Below are 17,553 nucleotides of genomic sequence, written 5' to 3'. Positions count from 1 at the left end.
TATTTTTCGTAGAGACAGGGTTTCACCATGTTACATGTTGGCCAGGCTGGTCTCGAACTCCTGACCTCAGGTGATCCACCCACCTCAGCCTCCTAAAGTGCTGGGATTGCAGGGATTGCAGGCGTGAGCCACCATGCCTGGCCTACTACTCCTATTTTCAAAGCAACAAAAACTTCATTATGCAAGGTCAGCTTGAACAATAAAGTGAGAATGGTTAAAAAGTATCCTTTAGAGAGAGATTTGTATTCAAAAAGGAACATCTTCTTGACCTAAATGAGGCAAAAGAGCCATGTATATGTGCACGGAAATCAGCATAAGGATATGGCATTTAAAAATTTTTAATTTTTAAACTTATTTTATTACACATGCAGGTTTGTTACACAGTTACATTGTGTGAAGCTGTTAGGGCTTTTAATGATCCCATCATCCAAGTAGTGAACAAAGTCCCCAATAGGTAGTTTTCCAACCCTTCTTCTTCTCCCTCTCTCCTGGCTCTAGGTCCTCAGTGTCTATTATGCCCATATTTATGTCCATGTGTACCCAATGTTTAGCTCCTCCTTATAAGTGAGAACATGCAGTATTTGATTTTCTGTTCCTGTGTTAATTCACTTAGGATAATGACCTCCAGTTGCATCCATGCTGCTGCAAAGGACATGATTTTTGTTCTTTATATGGCTGTGTAGTATTCCTTGGTGTATATGTACCACATTTTCTTTATCTAATCCACCTTTGATGGGTATCCGAGTTGATTTCATGTCTTCTATTGTGAATAGTGCTGTGATAAACATAAAAGTACAGGTGTCTTTTTGGTAGAACAATTTATTTTCCTTTGGGTGTATACCTAGTAATGGGATTCCTGGGTGGAATGGTAATTCTATTTTAGTTTGAGAAATCTCCAAACTGGGGATTTCCTCAGGGGCTGAACTAATTTGCATTCTCGCCAGCAGTGTGTAAGGATTCCCTTTTCTCCACAATCTCGCCATCATCCGTTAATTTTTGGCTTTTTAATAACAGCCAGATACAACATTGCTTCAGGAGAACGTTTTCACCTTCTTTTTAGTGGCAGGTGTTTCTTACCTGCAAGAACTTGGACCTCTAATTTACATATTAAAAGAAACAAAGTGAGAGTCTGCTAAACTACAAAGTGACTTCATTATTACTCACCAGTGCCCAGAATTTAGCATGCCAAAGTCATTAGAAGCAGGTCCTGTGAAGATCAGTTATCATAAGTACTAACAGAAACTCAAGCTCAGCATCAGGGTCACATATATAAGTGAACCTGCCAGGAGGAAAAGGGCATGAAACCATCCTATGGCCTTTTCTTAGCACACATTCTTGCTGTAATTTTTGGAACTATTGATTATGTTGTCTTGAGTCACTAGAGTCTTATGCATAATTTTAATAACCAGAGTGATGTTACAGGCATTTAATATATGGCGCCCCCTTTTAAATTCTTATGTAACTAAATTACTCAATTACTATCTATTAATCTAAATTTGTAATCAGTCACCTATAGATCCAAATACTTCCCTTTAACTCTTAATTTCAAACACAGTTTAACTCGTAGAGATCACTGGATCATCACACATATTCTAACCAAACAACACACCAAAGGAGATGTGGAGGCCCCAAGGAGTCCAGGAGGCAGTAAATACTAATGGTTGAAGTCAGATACTCACGTTTAAATATTGTCTCTACTGCATGCTAGCTGTAGGGCAGGTTACTTAACTTCTCTGCAACAATTCCCTTTTATGTAAAAAAGGAGTTATATCTATCACATAGGGTTGGCTTGGAGATTAAATTAGCTCATTTTCATAAAGTACTTGGTATAGTATCCTACACACAGTGATAAAATGCTCTCCTTGACCAAACTTTGGTCAGGCTCTTCTGAATCCTCATTTCAACTAGGCCTTGAACTTTGGACTTCTGTGTTCCTCTTTACATCACCCAGTTGTAACAGGAATCTTACAAAGTCAGTTGAGAAAGAACTCCCCAGATATTGAGAGTTTACCCTCAATATCTGGTCAAATTCCTCACTGCCACCCTTTATATCTTATCACCCTGGCCAACCTGCAGCAAGGATCCTGTTAGTTCTGTTTAACCAGAATCCCCTTACCCATGATGTTTCTTTCCTCTTAGTAATTTTTCATCCACTGACCCCCCTACCCTGCTCTCTTGTCCATGCTATTTGGAATTAGGAATCCCCACGTGTGCATGCTCTCTATATGGAATTAAGCCCAGCTCTATACTGGAATACCTTCTTCTATTGCAGCTTTTCCTGAATAAAATCTGTTTTTATCATTTTAACTACTATCTCTGATTTTTCTTTAACAGTTTTTGGTCCATGATTCATATCTGGATCTGAACCACCATTGAACCCTTGGACATAATAATCAATCTCTGAGCACACACCAAGACTTTGTCTTCAGTCTGCTTGCTTTTGGGGTATCTGGTGGTGAGTGACTCCAATAAATGTCCATTGAAGCACAGTGAGGACAGATTTTGATTAAGATTCTGATTACATTGTCTGAAGCTGGGTTAGAGGCCCAGACTTCTTTGTTTGAACGGCATCTACTCAGCTAGAAGTCTTTCTTTCTGGGGCTCACTGTGTCAAGTAGACATTCACTCCCTGACTCCTGAGCCTGGCTCTTGGCTGGAAAATTCTTCCTGGATCTTTGTCTCCTGGGAAGGAGACTTTTCCTGGCTCTTTGTTTCCAGTGGAGATCCACTCCCCAACTCCTGGGCTGCAATTTTTTGCCTGCTCTTTATGAGGCCTCTCTCTTCTGTCTGTTTAATCCTGCTTCTCCCATGGGAACTTCTCAATGGAAACCTCACCTTACCAAATTCCTGCTTTGCCGCTATAGTTCTAATACTGTCTGCTTGCTTTCTCACTGGCAAAGCCTTACCAAAAACTCTCTTCAGCTAGGGTGGGGGCTCCTGCTATATCCCTAAATTAGTCCATCTAAAAAGAGCCCTAGAGCAAAAAGGAGCAAAGCTTTTGGATGCACAGTGGTCTGCTTATTTCACTTGGTATTAGGAAGCCAAAAAACAGCTAAATAATTCAAATCTCAGTCAAACTATTGAGGCTCTTTCACACTGTCTTTAGAAACATTTTTCTGACTCAGTAAAGTTCCTAGAGCTTTCAACAGCACCTCCATATTCCCCTCCCAGCTCTCCTTTAGAGCCTCCTCTCCCAAACTCTGTTCCACCATCTGCCCCTCCTCCAGCCCCTCACCTCCCTGTAACCATAAGGTTCACTAGCCCCCATCTCCTTCAGACAAAGCCCAGGATCAGCCAGTACCTGTTCCCCAGTGAGGCTAATAGAAGAGAGAACATTTAAACCTTGGTCTAGGTCTGAATTGCATCCTATCACCAAATACTTTCCTGAACATAGAAAGGAAAGGGAAAGGTTTGTTGAACAATTTAGAATTATTCTAGGTGCATACTCTCTGGCATTCCCTGATTTAAATCAATTTATCTGCCTGTTGGTTGAGCCTGGAAATGCCTCCCTTTGCTTTGAAAAAGCTAAATGGACCACTATTTCTGATGAACCTCAAGGGTCTCAGGCTACCCGATACCCCGAGGGACGTAAGAAATTACTAGGAGCCATCCGTCAAATCTACCCCATTAAAATTGATTGGTCACATATCTAACACTGTACATAACAAAACTGATGAAACTGTGGCTATCACCATCAATTAAAGACAACATGGAAAGACAATTCAGGGGTGGAACTGACTTTCCAAACAGCCTCTGCTCGGGCCATGCAATCTTTTGTAAATAGTTTCAGGGCAGACCTCCATGACACATTACAGAAAAATAATATTAATTAACAAAATGTATACACGTCTAGGCTCCAGACATTAGCCCAAGAATATGAAAACATTATTTCAAAAATATTGGAAAATACACAATGCAAGCATGTGGCAATGTAGTTAAAACAACTGGAAAAACCTGAAATTTTTAACTCACAGCAAGCTCCACAATGGAAGGCTCCCATTGATCTCAACAATGGGCTGATATCATGAGGAAAAAAGACACTGGGCCTGGAATTGCCCAGTACTCAAGAGGAGGGAAAAACCCAAGTCCCCCTCCTCACCAGAGAATTGTCTATTTTCCTCCAGAGAAGCAAATGTCCTAATGCCCTCAACTACTAGTAAACTTGCTTGAAGAAATAATGCTACGAGTTAAAGGGCCTCCTACCATATCTCTCATCGATACCAGAACACATTCTACCCTCACCATGACCTCGTTTCCTGCCCTCTTCCCCACAGTCACCAAACTTGACCAGTGGTGGGTTTTGAGGCTTTGCCCCCAGCTCATCCTCCTATCTCTATGGGACCTCTTAAAGGTCAACATAATTTTCTACTCAGCTCCACTACCCCAGTAAACCTGTGTGGAAAGTATCTTCTCATGAATGGAGGTACAAAAATTCCTGCTGGACTCCTACCCGCCCCTGAGTCTTCCTCTTCATGTCTATGTCCCCTAATGGTTTTGTCTGACTTCCCCCAAGCAGGGAGTTCCTTTGCCCACTTTAACCTATCTACTTAAATAAAGATTGAAGCAAACTATTAAAATTCTCTAAGGTATATGCGATACAGAACCCATATAAGGTAGAAACAGATCCTTCCAAGCCTCTCCCCAGGATTCCCCAATATCGTTTAAAACCACAAGGACTAGCGGTTGCTCTCCCTGATAATGAGAGGCTTATGACATAAGTCCCCATTTCTAATCCATGCATTACTCCCATGTGACTATTAAAAAGTCAAGTGGGAAAGGATATCAGTTCCTTCCTAGGATCTATCAATTACACTGTCAAGTCAAGATTTCCCTTGGTGCCTAATCCTAACACTATCCTGTCTGTTATCTCTTCCAACATGCAATATTTCATGCAGATTCATTTGTGTTCTGCCCTTTTTTTTTTTTTTTTTTTTTTGAGACTCTGTCGCCCAGGCTGGAATACAGTAGCTCGATCTCGGCTCACTGCAAGTTCTGTCTCCTGGGTTCATGCCATTCTCCTACCTCACCCTCCCAAGTAGCTGGGACTACAGGCATCTGCCACCCCACCCAGCTAATTTTTTTGTATTTTTAGTAGAGATGGGGTTTCACTCGATCTCCTGACCTGGTGATCAACCAACCTCGGCCTCCCAAAGTGCTGGGATTAAAGGCTGTGTTCTGCTTTTTATAATATTCCCCTTCATAAAGAATCTCACTACTACTTTGCCTTCACCTGGGAAAATAAACAATACACCTGGATAGTTATGCCCCAACAATTTACTAAGGCCCTGCATATTTCCCATGAACCTATCTGATGGACTTAAAATTCCCAGAAGACTCCACTGTAATCCAATATGTAAATGACCTCCTTCTATGCACTTTCAGTTATGACAACTGCCTTTAGGATACTGAATATTTTAAGGCAATGGCAAGAAAGGACCACAAAGTTTCTAGAGGAAAAGTTTAATTATTCTGTATGTTCAGTATCTGGGTCATGGTATTTCAGCTGCAGGTAAAATTATCTTCACAGGCAGAGCTTCTACTATTCATCATTTTCCTCTTCCTGAAACAAAATAACTGAGAGGTTTTTCGATCTTGTGGGCTATTACAGGATGTGGATACCTAATTTGTCATAGAGGGGTGATTGCCTTTAAGGTTCACAGCCTTCACTATGACTTTTCCTCATCTGAGATTGGTCTTCTCTTATATTTTTCTGTCCCTAAATTTAGGAGCTCCTTGTTCTCCCCCATCTGTGCCTTTTCCTTATCTCTTAGCAAGACTATTCATCCACAGAGCCGTTGGCAAGCCTGGACTGGACTAGTCATCACTTCCCATAACGCCACAGACTGAGGGTACTGTGCTTCCTTTCCTGTGGGCACATCTGGCATTTCCAAGATTCCTGTGAGAAATCAAAATTCCTATTCTGCTATAATCTTCCCTCTCTTTTCTTCCACCATTTAAAACCAAGACAAATACCCATTGTGAGAAAAACCTCTGAATATACTCCAGTCTATCCTTGCAAGGGTCATGTCCACTCCCATTATAATTTTACCATCGATTCTTTTCTGGGAACAAGCATTTGTCATTACACTTCTCCAGCCATCATTAAATGTAACATAAAGCCTCCAAGCCACTACGGGTTCCTGGACATCCCTCATATGAATGGAAATGTCCCCACTTCCCCTCTCAGCCTAATTTCTGTAACCCAACCCAACCACACACAAACCACCTCCAACAAATCCTTTCTCAATCATCAAAATGTTTATTCTTTGGTCATCTTCAGCCATCAGATAATTATCGTAAGACTCCGGGCTAGTTCCCAATGATTCTTATTCTGTCTGTAGAACTCAAACCTATTAGCTGTTACCAGCCAACTGGAATGGATCTTGCTACCTCTCTAATCTAACTAATCCCTTCATCTACTTGATTCCCCACAATTTCTTTCCTTTTTTAAAGTTATCTCTAAAACAATCACCCACTCCCTCCAGTTGCCCTCACTCTCACTATGAAAGCAAAAGAGGTATCCAGAACATCATAGGTTCTGTTGTAGGTGATCTTGGTTACTCAGGTGGTGACTTAGAAAAGACAGCTACAGGAACTGGGCATAAGTTTTACCCATGATCTCAAGACATTAAGAAGTCTCAACAGATGGTTCAGCTGGTCTTTACTGAAAAGGAACTGAACACGAGATGGACTTAGATTGCCAAAAGAAAAGAGTAATGCTTTATTTCCTTGAACAAAAGGAGCAACTGACAAGATGCCCTCCTTGGCCAAACTTTAGTCAGGCTCCTCGGAATCCTCTTCTCAACTAGGCCTTGACCTTTGGTTTCAATTTTGCATAGCACAGTTGTAGTAAGAATCTTGCAGTCAGTTTAGACAGAACCCCCTACCCTCAGTATCTGTTCACCTTCAATATTTGATCACCCTCAGTATCTAATCAAACTCCTCATCCCTGCACTCTCCAGCACCCTCCTTGGTATCTCATCACTCAGCTGTCTTGAGCAAGAATCGTTTTAGGTTGGCTTAACCAGAATCCCCCCACTCCTTAAGTTTCTTTCCTCTCTGTAATTTTTCATATATTAATGCCATCTTTCTCTTTGGCTATAAATCCCCACTGGTCTATGCTGGATTCAGAATTGAACCCCGTTCTATACTGAGGTCTCTCTTCCCCTATTACAGTAGTAGTTCCTGAAAAAAATCTGTTTTTACCACTTTACTGTACATACAGCTCTACTTTTCTTTAAAAAATAGTAAGCACTCAATACTTTAGAGTTACTAACATTACCAAGGTTGTCAGTTTTACTACTACGAAAAGCTATCTTGAGTAGGTCAGAGCTGGTGTGTTGTTTAATATTACTTAAATTACTTATGTTTTGCCTCCAGCTTCTTCATTAGAAAAACCTGCATCTAGTTACTCCCTCTAACTCCTCATAGGACCTTAAAAAAATCAGTTAAGCAATTTGAAGTTTGTAACACAGCTGGAAAACACTGCTTCTGTTACTCTAATTCAGCAAATTACCTCCTACTGTGTATTAAATATTCCTTTTCTGCTCTGTAAGAGTTAATTCATTTCTCATCGGTGAGAACTTTTCACAGGCTTATGAAGCAGCAAGGTGTTACAGAGATAACACAGATTTTGGTTCTGACTCTGCCACCTACTAGCTGAATTATGTTAGGCAATTATAAGTTACCTCAGTCTCTTTGTAGACTAAACTGTAAGTATATATTATCATATGCTACAATTATTTGTATAAAATTTGTAGACACTAGTTTGTGCCATTTTTGAAAGGTGAAATTTATAAAATAGTTCATTTTATAATCAAATATATCTCTGAAGACTCCTGGGAGTTCCTCTAAAAAGGTGTTAAAAATTGTAAAATTTCACATATTATGAAGGTTCCATCCAAAAAAAGCAGGACATACGTTCTTCATCTTCATTTCTTAATCTCTTCCCCTGAAGCCATGGAGAACATTTTCAGTTCTGGACTCCAGAGCATACAGAATTTCTTTCTCAAATTTCCCATGCGGCAAGGACAAGATACAGTTTTAAAATTTTCATTGATCACATTGTTTTCAGAAAATGGAAAGGAAATAGTGAAATGCCAAAAGTCCACAGAATAAGTATTAAATAGAATAACCTTACGTAAACTGATGTGGCCACTCATTAAGCAGACCACTTTCGGCGATGTCAATAGATCAAAAGAAAGGTCAGCTGTGTATCAAAGGCTCTGCCATAATCATCAGAGGAAAATGGAGAGCTATCTGTTCAGGAATACTGGAAGCAGGCTGGCTAGTGGGTTTGTTTCATCTTTTTCACTATACCCAAATAGACTCAGAAAACAAGATTTGAGGGCTATTTGTCACCTGGGGCTGTGTGATTTGCATCATTCTAACTATATCTATTATATTCAGTCAGATATTTATTAAATAAAATTTCTAAATTCCTAATGAGGAATTTAGTACAAAGGCACTACTGTTATTAGCAAAACAAAAACAAAAACTAAACAAAACAAAAACGAAAAAAGCCAGGGTAACACTTAGTGATGTTTCAACAACAGTAGCTTACATTTCTACAGATCTTTAGTGTTTAACAAGATGATTCTTCCTGGACTTTTCACTAACTGTAAGGTATGCAAATTAGATATTTGTATTTTACAAATGAGGAAACTAAGGTTTCCAGAAGTGGATAGTTATTTCAGTTACTTAATGGGAAACATGAAATTAAAATCCTAGCCTTCTACATTCTAGAAAATGTTATAAAATTATAAATGGAGAAAAGAAATAAACATATATAACCAACTATCAGTTATCCATTCAGCTACAGGCTGCTTCCCCACTGTCACTCAGTTGCTTCAAGGGTCATCTGAAAGTCGCACTGAACCACAGTTAAACAAAATGTTTCTAATTCCAACAAAAACCAGAGAAAAGTTATCTACTATCTAAAGAAATAGAAACTCTAACAAGTCACTCATATTATTTATTCAGTTTCTAATTTAACAGAACTTTAAAATAATAAAATATGGCAAACTTGAAATTAAAAGTCTGAACTAAAAAATACTAAATAGTGTTTCATTATGCTTTCAAATGGCCAGTTTTCTTCACATTCCAACTTCCTATAATTATCAAGTTGAGGACACAACAAGTACAAAATCAGAGAAAAGGAAGTATACAAATGGAGAGGAAAGGATGTAGAACACGTCATTGCTTATTAAACTAGCAACTTGATCTGAAGCCTTAGCAAATTTAGTTTTCTTACCAGTTAGAATTAGGATTTAAAAGCTGGAATAGGCTTCAGACCTTACCTAGTGCAGCCATTATAGAGGGTCTAACCCTAAGCTGCAGGGTGAGTTAGAAAAAAAAACCTTAGGGTCAGGTATGGTGGATCCCACCTGTAATCCCAGCACTTTGGGAGGCTGAGGCAGGAGAATTGCTTGAGTCCAGGAGTTTGAGACCAGCCTGGGCAACACAGTGAGACAAAAAAATTTTAAAAATTAGCTAGGCATGTTGCCCCATGCCTGTAGTCCCAGCTACATGGGAGGCTGGTCTGGAAGGCCTTAGACCCTGCGTTGCCTAGTTCTTGTGCCTCTTGTTCACTTCTTTAAACCCTGTGTGTAGCACAAAGTCTAGCAAATTGCAGCTGCTCAATGAATGTTTACTTGGCTGAACTTGTTTGGATTGTATGTTCATAGGGTCATCCCTGCCAGAGAACTGAAAGCTAATCTTATGACATATTTCTCTGTTAACTTTCAGTGCCAAAAAAAAAGATTTAGCAAGTAAGTTCCTGCCCCTGAATACCATAACTTAACATACTATTTAAATAGAGGCCTTCAACAGTTCAACCTGGAGGTCGGGGGAGTTCTACGGGAGATAATTTTCATCAGCTATCTGTTCAGACAGGTATGCCTACTATTAACGATATATTAAAGATAAAATTTTCACCCTTGTTTTAGGAAAATCTGCTTTATTCATTAATATGAATGCCACTGACGTAACAGCAATGAAAATTTATTAAACTTCCAAATATAATTTGCCAAAATTTAGGACAGAAACCACAGACAACCCTTCACTTACGAAGTAAAACATTTACTAATCACATACTTCCAGCCTAAAAGACTAGATTTAGTAATCCTTAAAAGGTGGTCAATTTAGTCTCTGTCTCAGTAGCAGAAAAGGAGCCAACATAAAACAAGTATCACCAGTAAACCATAGGAGTAGGCCGAGTGATGTAGAATGTCCTAGCCTAAGATAGTTGGCTCGGCTTGAATAAATGGTCTTTTCACTCCACGGAAACAAGAAAACTGAAAACATCATCCGAGTCTGCAACCAGAGACTGCACAAGTTAGCTGATCAGAGCTAATCTACAGAAAAGCTGCCTTTTCTTCACAGAAACAAGAATTATGATTTTAAAAAATGTTTTGAGAAATTAAATGCAAATTTATTTCACTTTTACTAGATTAGTTTCACCTTATTTACTTATTTTCCCAGATTTATTTTCTGTCCCCCTCTCCCTTTTTTTTTTTTCATAGTGGTTTTTCTAGAACTCGTTATCTGGCCACTTTACTCCCCAGTGAATATTTTCAAGTATCGACTATTTTTATAGAATTTAAAAAATCTAACTTGATCATCAAAAATGTCTAAAGATACTACAGTTGGGGTTCAAGACATGCTATCCCAAAATATACACTTTGGCATTTCAGGAAACAGCAAAAGCAGAAAAATCACTCTCATTATCCCCTCGACCCTTCTCCCCTAAAGCAGGTTATAAAACCTAGAAAGAATTATTTGACCTCCCTTCTCAGTAAGAACTTCATTCCAGAGATGCCCTGGAGGAAAATGTCCTTATCGCTGAAGACACAGGGATACAGAGAAGAATGTGAACAAATAGGCTTTGCAAGCTTCTCCCCAGTTTATTAGATTATATCCTTTTTATCTTATCATACTTCCCTATGACCACTTGTCATCAAACTAAGCATAAAAATAGTTTTTCCTGTTTGACTTTTCATAGCCTTATGAAGGTTCCCATGTCATATAAAACCCATATTAAATAAATTTGTATGCATTTCTCTTATTAATCTGTCTTTTGTTACAGGACCTCAGCCATGAACCTAAAGATGGGTGAGGAAAAAATCTTTTCTCCCCTACACTACTCATAACCTAGTAAAATGTGTGCAATGAGTCTAAGGTTTTTAAACTTTCAATTAATTAATTAATTTTATTTTTTGTAAACAGGAGATCTTGCTATAATGCCCAGGCAGGTCTCAAACTCCTGGTCTCAAGCAACCCTCTGTCCTGGGCCTCTCAAAGTATTGAGATTACAGGCATGAGGTACTGCACCCAGCAAAGTCCAGGGTTTTGAAGCGCTACCAAGAAGACTGCAAAATATAACTCCTTAATCTTATAAATGTTAAGAAATACTTAATATTTTTATATAAACATTTAAATATTTTTATATACTGACATATTTCAATATGTTTCTGGGTACATAAAGGTTTAGAATTGTCTTATATTACTAGACTATACCTTTTATCACATATAAAAATATAACTTTGTCCATTTTAATACTTTTCTCCTTGTACTGCATTTTGTATAATATTGTCACTCCAAGTTTCTTTTAAATTTCCCTCGCTGTTATCTGCACCCTCCCTCCCCATGCCCACCTTTATTTTCAATCTCTCTGTGTCAGGACAACTTAAGTAAGCAGCAATTGGGTAATTGGTTACCCAGGGCTACCCTCTAGTGGTTACTCATAGCATATTAAAATACACCTTTTTCTATCAATGTCAAAACGAATCAAACTCTACAAAAAAACAAGATCTTTAGCACACTTTTACTCATACTGTTAATTATCAAATTAGCTCCAGAATAACTCTTAAACTAAATTGCTAAAGGATTAAATTATTTTCACAAAGTCATAATAATGTCCGGAGATGTTTCACTTATTAGATTACATGTTATCTTATAGTCATCTAAGCATTACGACATAGCAGACAACCAAAAGAACAAAATTACATAAAATTTTTAAAGCTAGCAATAAATAATAGAAGACTATACTGTGCCTTGAAGTGACAAATGTGATCAGATGAAGTTTTAATTTACTGTGACAAGCCAGATTGTTCCCACACAATTTCAAGGACAAAGAAAATATGGATCTATAAGCTTCCTGTTGTAGGCAAGGGTTTGTTTCTTTTCTAAAGGTCAGGAGCCAATAGTTCACACTTGGTGAGACTAAATTCCCTAAGGGCTGCCTCTGAAGGCAATCAAGAGAGAAATGTATCCGCAAAAAAGCTGTATCAAGAATTAGAAAAAACGTATGTTAGGTAACAGATGGCTCATTTCTTTTTTTAAGAGAATTTATAAGGCTTTTTGGAGACGTGGTTGATTCAGGACTGAGGCAGGGAAAATATAAGATGAGTCTGAAGCATCCTGTGGTGCCAGAGAGGATGTGCTCAAAAGAAGGAAGGAGGTGTGTCAAAAAAGCACAGGAACCAACCTGAAAGAGCTCCCAATGGCCAAAGCTGGAACATTTTGGACAACAAAATCAACAACAAAGACTGGATTATAACCCATAGAATGAAATACATATCCATGAATGTGCACCAACATAAATAACTGAATACATAAATAAATGGGGAGAAAGGACAGTTTTTATCACCAGCAATAAGTTATAATTATTAATAAGTAGTAAGTGTGGGTATCACACGCTCTTAGAAGGATGTAATGAGAAGCGAACATCACGCCTGTCCTGCCAAAAACGCATAATCTCTTAATCTAATCACGAGAAAACTTCAGACAAACCCAAAGTAACCAGTATCCTTCCAACGTATCAAGGTCATGAAAAGACAAGGAAAGACTGAGAAATTGTCACAGACTAGAAGAGATTAAGGAGACATGACAACTAAATGCATTGTGGAGCCTTGAATTGGATCTTGGAACAGCAGAAGGACATTAGTGAGAAAACTGGTAAAACATGAATAAAGTCTCTAGTTCCAGTATTGTACCAATGTTAATTTGTTGATTCTGATAGTTGAATAATATTTGGGCAAGATAATAATATTAGGAGAAGCTCAGTGAAGAGTATATGGAACTCTTTGTACTATTTTTGTAGCTTTTCCATTAGTCTAAACTTTTCTCACAAATAAAAAGTTTATGGCCAGGCGCAGTGACTCATGCCTGTAAATCCCAGCACTTTGGGAGGCTGAGGAGGGTGGATCATCTGAGGTCAGGAGTTTGAGACCAGCCTGGCCAATGTGGTGAAACCCCATCTCTACCAAAAACACAAAAGTTTGCTGGGCGTGGTGGTGGGCACCTGTAATCCCAGCTACTTGGGAGTCTGAGGCAGGAGAATCACTCAAACCCAGAGGTGGAGGTTGCAGTGAGCCGAGATGGCGCCACTGCACTCCAGCCTGGGCGACAGAGTGACACTCCATCTCAAAAAAAAAAAAAAGTTTATATACCAGGCAATGGACAAGTACAACATAGATTACCTCATTTGATTCTCCTAACAACTAGGCAAAGGTGGTGTGAATATCCCTATTTTACAGCCTAGGAAATTGAGACTTCAAAAGATTGAGTGAAATGTTCACATGCACACAGTAAGTTGTGTCACGACTGAAACCTTGTTATGACTTGTTCAAAGTCTCCATTCTTTCTGCCATGTTATGAGGATCTGCACAGGCATGTATCCACCCAAGAAACACAAGTAATCTCTTCTAAAACTACAGTAAAATTTTAAAGTGGCAGCAATGCTAAGAAAAACAGCAGGCGCTATATTTAGAATCTAGTGGTAATTTTTAATTTGCTTAAAATATGTGGTTTTGGGGGAAACATGGTTTTCTGTCAAAAAGACAAATTACTATATATTTAAATAAAGCCATTTACATTACTATGACATCCAGCAAGTCTTATAAAACTATACAAATTATAAAATACTGCTATGCTACCCAATATAAAGTATAAAAAAGATGATTTTGTAACAAAGGTCATTTAATTTCAATAGGCATAGATGTTTTATTACACAGTTCAAAGACACCTAAAACAGATAAGAGGGGAGTTTTCAGATGTATTAGTGTTTTTTTCCTTGCAATTTGCAACATTAAACCATTTACCTACATAAACATCACATAAATATTATTTACTACAAAGAAGCAGCATATCAAACCCTATAGATATATCTGAGAAAATGTCCATGACGGAAGAGAAATGCTTCCCCCTTTTCCCTTTTAGCGATACGTTACAGGCATCACAGTATTGATAGGTTACTTCATTTTGTGAATGATGATGAAGGATCAGAATTAAACCCCCTAAACAAAGTGGTTCCTTTCTTATAACCAAATGTAACTGAATTAAATTATTGATGGACTGTGTTCTCTGCAGTGCAGAAAGATGGTTCTGCCAAGGGAGGGCTATGTAAACTTCATTGTCTGGCTTCAGGTTATCTGTTTACTTCTGAACTTGGATGTGATTTATCACTAAGAAACTGAATTTGTTTTGTCACGCTATCCCCCCTTTGAATGAACTGTACACTGGAAACATGCTAATAGAAAAAGAAGATTACACAAATTGCATTTTTTTTCCCAATTCTACAACCCAGTAATTTTTAAAAGCACGTATTTTTAAATGTTAGAAGATGCTTTAAATATCCTAACAAATCTCTCATATTTATTTATAGGAATTTAACTTTAAAATTTAAATATCAACGGTATATTATCATGAAGATGCCTAAAAGAACAGTTGGGAAGAACAAGCTGAGCACAGACTAAATCCGACAATTTAGGCTGGGCATGGTGGCTCACGCCTGTAATCCCAGCACTTTGGGAGTCCGAGGTGGGTGGATCACCTGAGGTCAGGAGCTTGAGACTAGTCTAGCCAACATGGTGAAACCCTATCTCTACTAAAAATACAAAATTAGCCAGGTGTGGTGGTGTTTGCTTGTAATTTCAGCTATTTGGGAGGCTGAGGCAGGAGAATTGCTTGAACCCGGGAGCTGGAGGTTGCAGTGAGTCTAGATCACACAACTGCACTACTACAGCCTGGGCAACAAACGCAAAACTCCATCTCAAACAAACAAACAAAACAAGCAATTTAATGCACTTTAAAGTGTATCAAAGTTTTGAAGTCTGTAGTACCTTAATCAAGAAAAAAAAAAATACATATTGAATTAAACTGAATATTAAAACTACCTATATTTTATATATCAATTCTCCCCCCTCAAGAGTAAATTTTCCAACCACTTGGTAAGTATCTTATTTATTTTCACAATATCATTTAAGTAAGTAGGAATAGTTAACTTATTTATATTTGCTGATGGCTAGCTGAGTAACAGAGTCCTTCAATAGCAAATCTAAAAATCCAATCTAGGTCTGCTGATTCCCTATCCAGAGCTCATTCACTGAATCATAACACCTCTCAGCTATTTACTATGTGTAGTGAAGGATACAGAATAGCTTGTCGCAATGTATTAGAAAAAGCAAGTACATCATAGTTGTGTTCAGCAGTCTACCAGCCTCCCTTTTCATGTCTGGGTACATTTTACAATTCAACAGATAAAAATCACCATTTAGTATGATAGAAATTACTACCTTATTCATTGGCTCTATTAACTCGACAGTGAGAAAGAGAGAAAAAGATGGAACTTGGGCTAGGTCGTTCATGGTCCTTCTAGCCCTGATTTCTATCTATAAGGCAGGAAGAAAATCTAAGTGTATTGTTTATCCACCAGGAGATTGGTCTGGGCCATGTTATGTTTGAGGAGCCTATTTGGCATCCTAGGGGAGATACAGAGCAGGTAGTTGGGTATACCTCACCCTAGGGTAAGAAGAGCAGTCTGGCTGGAGGCTCTAGAGAACGCAAACTTCAAGAAAACAGGGATTTTGTCTATTTTGTTAAGTTCTATACCTTCAAGCACCCACAACAATGCCCAGGACACATCAATAGCTCTATAAATATTAGATGGGACTACATGAAACTGCCGTGACATCATACTATTTTTGATCTACATCAACGGCAATTTCATAGGATTCCATCTAATACTTACTTACTAAACAATACCCTGTAATTTTTCATTTCACAGTCTCTCCTCTAGGTCTGAGCTAAAAAAAATTCTGCTTTACTGGACAAAGGGTAGAGCAGAGTGGGTAGAAGATCCTGAAGTTGGTCCTTGCTCCTTTTCAGACCCCAGTGGTCTCAGTCTCCCTCTTTCCTGGCTAGTGCATTACAGGCACAATAAATATTTATTGTTGGTGGTGATGATGACAGAAATTACCTTTTCGTAATATTTTCTATAAGTAATTATCAGAAAATTAAAAGTAGCCACTTGCAAATTATATAACTAGTTGACTTCAAATAAATTTACAATACTTTTCTCAGTACCGTTACGCGGTAGAAGGTTCTGATTGTGAGTTGTCCAGGTCCTTGGCACATTGAACACAGAACTGAACAGCACACACAAACAAGCAAGGAAAGTGTAGACTTACTGAAGTGGGAGGCAATAAAAGTGAAAGAACACACCACAGAACGGCAGCGGCCCGAGCAAGTGGCTCAAAAGCTCTGGTAGCAAAGTCTTCCCAGGTTTTAGTACCCTCTAGAGGTCTCCCATTGGTTACACCCTATGTAAATGAAGGGCTGGCTCATGCCAATTAGAGGCCAAAGTGAATTGGTCTATGGCCAATCAAAGACTGGCTGGATTGGCACCTCCTTCATGCAAATGAAGGTCCTAGAATGGACCAATCATAGGCCAGAGTGCAGGTTTGCCTCACGGTCAATCAGAGGCTAGCGTGAATAGGCACCTTATGCAAATGAAGGTCCTAGAGTTTAGTTCCAGGAAGTTTGCATGAATTGGCCTTAGGTTCCCTGCCTTCAGAGCCTATTCTCCTGCCTCACTACTACAGTTATCATTTTATAGCAAAGTTTCTTAGTAATAGGAAGATTATTTCTCCAAAGCCACAGCAGAAGAGTAGATAGCTAAACTCAAAAGTCCTGAAGTTCCATTTTGTGCTTAATTCGTTACAACTTGTCTCTACCACCAACTATGCAGAAACACTACATATGTGTGTAAGGATGTTACTATTCTATTTGATTACATTAAGGGATTTTTCTGCCCATAATTGTTTTCCTATGCTATATCACATTCAGAAACTTCCAAAGAAAAATCCAATTGCTTATAATTTTACCTGGATAGTTTACCTGAATAGATTATCACATGAAACAACTTTTCTCCTGAAACACACACATATGTATATATAATCTTTAAAAGCTTATATGAGTGATCTTTAAATTATCATACTGCTATATAAAATTTCCATAGTTCTCTTTTTGGTTTATCATGTCATTAACTGAGCATAAAATAAGAATTATTTTCTATTCTGTTTTATAAAGAAATGCTGTTCCTGAAGAACTTTAATATATATTAATTCAAATTTAATCATTTAAATAGAAAGACTGTAATAAAAAAAAAGAAAGCTGAGGATGGCTATGCAAATCTGAGCACGGTGCGCTGATAGGACAACTTCTACTCCACTAGCCACTTCACATGTAGATAAATTTTCTTTAAAATTCAAA

General features: G+C 38.3%; 3 protein-coding genes across 5 annotated transcripts in view; 2 read left to right on the top strand and 1 right to left on the bottom strand.

The window, feature by feature from the left end:
• The window catches only part of DST (dystonin), a 1,587,602-nt gene that overhangs the window by 490,718 nt on the left and 1,079,331 nt on the right, over window positions 1–17,553 (top strand). The window lies entirely within an intron of this gene.
• The window catches only part of PRIM2 (DNA primase subunit 2), a 311,497-nt gene that overhangs the window by 52,704 nt on the left and 241,240 nt on the right, over window positions 1–17,553 (bottom strand). The gene's annotated exons all lie outside the window — the stretch shown is intronic.
• The window catches only part of LOC126953305 (60S ribosomal protein L21-like), a 710,657-nt gene that overhangs the window by 540,262 nt on the left and 152,842 nt on the right, over window positions 1–17,553 (top strand). Inside the window, exon 1 of one of the 3 annotated variants that reach the window (XM_050788798.1) lies at window positions 9,843–9,852. The exons of the other annotated variants lie outside the window; for them this stretch is intronic. The gene's annotated coding sequence lies outside the window, so the exon portion shown is untranslated. Of the gene's footprint in view, window positions 1–9,842; window positions 9,853–17,553 lie in introns of those variants that run through there. 3 annotated transcript variants of the gene reach the window in all.

This window comes from Macaca thibetana, chromosome 4 (genome assembly GCF_024542745.1).
Source record: "Macaca thibetana thibetana isolate TM-01 chromosome 4, ASM2454274v1, whole genome shotgun sequence".
Taxonomy (NCBI): domain Eukaryota; kingdom Metazoa; phylum Chordata; class Mammalia; order Primates; family Cercopithecidae; genus Macaca; species Macaca thibetana.
The sequence above is the reverse complement of the archived record's forward strand: the minus strand, read 5'-3'. Positions and strand labels throughout refer to the sequence as shown.